Here is a 5180-nt window from a genome sequence, read left to right as displayed (position 1 = left end):
CTATCTGGGTTTCGAGGCTTTGGATCGACGCTTGTTAATTTTTAAGTGTTGTCTCGGTGTTCTGAAAACGGGTTTCTGACACTGATATAAACTTTGAGAGCATCTCTTCAAGGTTTGGCTTCTTTTCCTGTTGGTAGGGTGGTTGTTGGTAGCCCAGAGGATGTTGTGGTTTTTGATTTCCTTGACCGCCCCATAAGAAATTGGGGTGGTTCCTCCAACCTGCATTATAAGTGTTACTATATGGATTGTTTTGAGGTCAAGGATTATTACCCATGTAGTTTAATTGCTCATTATCCATGCTGTGGCCATAAGGTTGGTATTCCGAATGGTTTGTTCCACCGCTACTTGCTTTGCACTGCATTACTGGGTGAACCTGTGAAGAACTAAGAAAACCATGAATCTTTTTATTCAAGAGTTCTACCTGATTAGAGAGCATGGTGACCGAATCGACATTATAAACGCCGACTGTTTTCATTGGCTTTGTCCTCATGACTTGCCACTGATAGTTATTCAGTGACATCTCCTCTATAAACTCATAGGCATCTTCCGGTGTTTTATTGTTGATAGTTCCGCCCACCGCTGTGTCAACCATTTATCGAGTTGAAGGATTCAGACCATTGTGAAATGTTTGTACTTGGAGCCAAAGCGGTAACCTATGGTGAGAGTATCTTCTCAAGAGGTCCTTGTATCTCTCCCATGCATTGTAGAGTGTTTCTAAATCCACCTGCAGAAAAGAAGAGATATCATTGCTTAATTTAGCCGTTTTAGCCAGCGGAAAATATTTTAGTAAAAATTTTTCAGTCATTTGTTCCCAAGTAGTAATTGACCCTCGTGGTAACGAGTTCAACCACTGTTTAGCTTTGTTCCTCAATGAAAAGGGAAACAACCGAAGACGAATGACATCATCAGAAACGCCATTGATTTTAAATGTATCGCAAAATTCCGAAAAGTTTGCTAAGTGAGCGTTGGGATCTTCATCCTGCAAACCATCAAACTAAACAAATTGTTGTATCATCTAAATAGTGTTAGGTTTTAATTCAAAAGTATTAGCAGCTATAGCAAGTCTAACTATGCTAGATTCAGTTCCTGTTAAAGAAGGTTTAGCATAATCATAAATAGTATGTAGAGCAGGATTTTGATTAGCCGCAAATGCAGGAGTAGCTGATTGTCTTGGTTTTCAGCCATCTTTTTGATTGGGGGTTGAGTATCATCTTCTTGCTCGTTCTCTGTGTATCGTAAGCTTCACCTTATTTCTCTTTGACTTCTGCGAACTGTACGATCGATTTCTTCGTCAAAAAGTAATGGTCCTGACGGGTTTCTTCTAGTCATAAACTATAAAAACATGCCAAGAAAAAGTAAGTTAATAAATAATAATAATAATAAAATTAAATCGCAAGAAAAATAAATGGCTAAAGTAATAAAAATTGAGCGTTCCTAATATCTTAGTTCCCCAGCAACAGCGCCAAAAACTTGATCGCATGATTTCGTGATAGGTTTTAAATATTTATAATTACTCGTTCTTGAACTAACTATTATCGCGATGTAGGCAAGTGTACCTATCGAATAGTAGTATAGTTTTAGCAAGACCAGATTGTCGAACCCCAAGGAACTAAAAGTACTAGTAATGACTGTCTTTTTATTATCTAACCTAAGAATAAAGAGGTTTTGTTTTAATTGACTAATTATCTAAACTAAGAATGCACAGAGAAAAGAATTGGGTAATTGCTTTTGGGAAAAATCGATTGACTTAAGACAATACCTAAGGAAAAATCCACATAGACATTACTTGTTATTCTGGCTCCAAATCAGACGATTTATTCATTCAACTTGTTCCGTAAAGATCCCTAAGTTATGTTATTACCCCTATTCAAGACTAATAACGTCTAATCCATAGATTGAATAATCAAGAGTTTTCTCTAATTAACATCTAGGGTTGCATTAACTCGATCTATGGATCCCTTTATTAGGTTTCACCCTAATCGGGCAAAATCTTGTCACCCTATGTCTAGGCGTGCAATCAACTCCGCTTAATTATGATAAATGTACTCTTAGACAAGGTCTATTCCTCCTCTGAATAAGAGCTTGTCTTGAATCAGTATCCTAGGATATTAAAACAAGAATTAAGAGCACATAATTAAGAACAAGTTAAACATTTATCATACGATTCAGAAAATAATAACAAGATTCATCTTAGGTTTCATTCCCCTTAGGTATTTAGGGGTTTTAGTTCATAACTAAATAAGAAAACATCTCAGAAGAATAAAGAATACAAAACATAAAGAAATCCCAAAACTCCTGAGGGAAAATTAAGGAGAGATCTTCAGTCTTGATGATGAATCTGACTTCTAAGATGGATCAATTGGCTTCCTTGGAGTAATTTCTTACCTCCTATTCTCCGTCACCCTTTTCCTCCTCCTCTAGGGTGTATTTATAGGCTTTGGGATGCCTAAATGTAACACCCCGAACCCGAGACCATCGCCGGTGTCGGACGCGAGGGGTTAACAAGCCAAGTTCACTTGTTTTGCCCATCCATTTGACATTTCCAGTCAGGCTGGAAAACTGCGTCACTGTCGCCTTAAAAATCATATCTTGAGTTTCAAAACTCGGAAACTGGTTTCGTAAATTTTCCCTGAATTTAGACTCATATATCCATCCATGGATTTATTTCTAGAATTTTTGGTCGGGCCAATTGGTACATTTTATTAGTTAAAGTCACCCATGTTACAGGGATGGACTGCTCTGACCTTCGCGTGGTATAACTTGAATATCTCTCTGTACAGGGCTTTAATGCTGGTTTCGTTTGTTTCTAATGAAACTAGACTCAAAATTGAATCTGTACATATAAGGTATGTCTCCTAATTCTTTTTGGATAATTTATAGTAAATTTTTAAAGTTGCGACAGGGAACCCAGAAACCATTCTGGCCCTGCCTCACAATAGCTTTAATATCTCTTAACATGTAACTCCTATGACCATTTCGTTTCTAACATATGAAAATAGACTCATCAAGGTTCATTTACATAGCTTATTCACTATTTAATTCCATTCCTACGAATTTTGGTGATTTTTCACATTCACGTCCCTGCAGCTGGCAGCATCTGTTTTTAAGGTAGGTCTTACCTATTTGGTAGTCTCCATGAACCAACTAGTCTTGCCATACATAGGTTCATATATGATCATTTTAACCATGCCAATGGCTGATCATATGACCAACATTCCCATTTCCAAGCCATAGCCACATCATGACACCAAATATATACATACAAACCACAATTAGTCTAAGTCGATACTTCACTTTTACGAGCCATTTTCGCATGGCCGTACATATATACATCACAACATATTCAACCAACAAGGGTAGTCCTATACATGCCATTTCAAAGTTCAACCAAAATTTATACCAAAATAGAGGCGTGGATAGTGTGGATGACTTCGACTTTATTGATCCCGAATCCGATTGCTATCGAGCGAAATCTATAAAACAGAGAGCCAAAGTAACAGGGTAAGCATTTTTATGCTTAGTAAGTCTCAAGGAATATAATCAGCTCTAATTACAGCAATACATTCACATAGCCAAATGCATCATTTCATTAATACACATTCTTACTTCACACTTCATCATTATATACTTTCACAAAGTATCAATCAATTCAATAACTGAAATTTATTAGTCGATTGAGCGAATGTTGCTCAAACATGTCGACTTTCCAATGCACATATAACGTACCTTATCCTTTGGGCTTTTCGAGTGTACTAATTGAATTCATTACAGCAACCAACACTCACCTCCAGCCCAAGATTCTTGAATATAACCGGATATAATCACGTGCACAAATGCCTTCGGTCTTAGCCCGGATAGAATAACTCATACGAATGCCTTGGTCTTAGCCCTGGATATAGCCACTAGCACAATTGCCTTGGTCTTAGCCCGATATAATTTCCAGCATAATTGTCTTCGGGGCTTAGCCCGGATATCATTCAATTTCTCATGTACACATACATCAATAATCATTGGACATACATATTTCATTTTTGTTACTAAGGCTCAAACACACATATATTCACAAGCATATTCGCCTTGAGACTTAGCCCGGTATCATTCAATTTCTCATACACACATAAATCAATAATCATACACAACCATACTTCATCTCACATAATTCAAGTAAGGTCACTTCTTGAGGACTTACCTCGGATGTTGTCGAACGGCTTTTACGGCTATTCGATCACTTTTCCTTCCCTTGTCCAATTGTGGCCCTCTTAGCTCTTGAGCTAATTCAAACAAATTCAATTTATTAAAACCTCATTGTGCTAGCTTATGGCCGAATATGACAAGGAGTTTAAATGGTCATATGGCCACTCTTTAGCTTGAATACACAATGGTCATGCTCATTTTATACTACATCAAGCAATTCAATACAATTTATTTGAGCATCAAGGAAAAGCTAAGGCCTTTACTAAGCTACCCAAGGCCAATATTCATGTACATGTTGGGGCCAATTATGCACTTAATACCTCACAAAAACAGCATGCATTTACTAGTTAATGCTTTGCATATTGTAGCTCAAAACTTATAATATAACATCAAGCACTCATATGTGTGCTAGGCCGAATGTGCTTGCAATTTCACAAGCATTCTTCAACATCTTCTTCTTTAAACAAACATATTCATCACTACTTCATAGCCAAAACATAATGTGCAATCATATATATGCATATATAAGCATGGTCAATTTCAAGGTGTCCATAGCCATCCAAAACACAAATTTTAACTAACATGCAAGAAGCATGAATCATGCTCAAGAATGCATCATGGCGAATATGACAATCATGCCCTTTTCAACTTCAATCATGGTTGAACAAAAGAAAACTCAAAATCTTACTCAAGAGTAGACAATCCATCATTGCATGCATCATCATCAAGCTTCACACTTAGCATGCAATGGCTTTATCACCATAACAACTTTGGTCAAATACCATTTCCATGGCTTAACAAAGATTTGAGCCATGGCTAACATGCACATCAAGTTAGCAACCATAACATGCATGAAACTCCCAACACAACCTCATACATACCTTAATCTTGATGCAAACTTAGCCAAATCTCCTTCTAGATCTCTTCCAACCCAAGTATGAAGCAAAAATCCTCCCCCTTTTTCCTTAGTATTTCCGGCCAAGAAG

The 5180-nt window shown here is 37.1% G+C and overlaps 1 non-coding gene across 1 annotated transcript; it reads left to right on the top strand.

Annotated features, from left to right (window-relative positions):
- Positions 1-650: 650 nt before the first annotated feature.
- Positions 651-757, top strand: LOC128292403 (small nucleolar RNA R71). The gene has a single exon (XR_008282388.1). It is a non-coding gene; the product is annotated as a small nucleolar RNA R71 (small nucleolar RNA).
- Positions 758-5180: the final 4423 nt, after the last annotated feature.

The sequence above is a fragment of the Gossypium arboreum genome, chromosome 4 (assembly GCF_025698485.1).
Source record: "Gossypium arboreum isolate Shixiya-1 chromosome 4, ASM2569848v2, whole genome shotgun sequence".
In the NCBI taxonomy this organism is placed as follows: domain Eukaryota; kingdom Viridiplantae; phylum Streptophyta; class Magnoliopsida; order Malvales; family Malvaceae; genus Gossypium; species Gossypium arboreum.
Note: the sequence above shows the minus strand (reverse complement) of the source record. Positions and strands in the feature narration are given on the sequence as shown.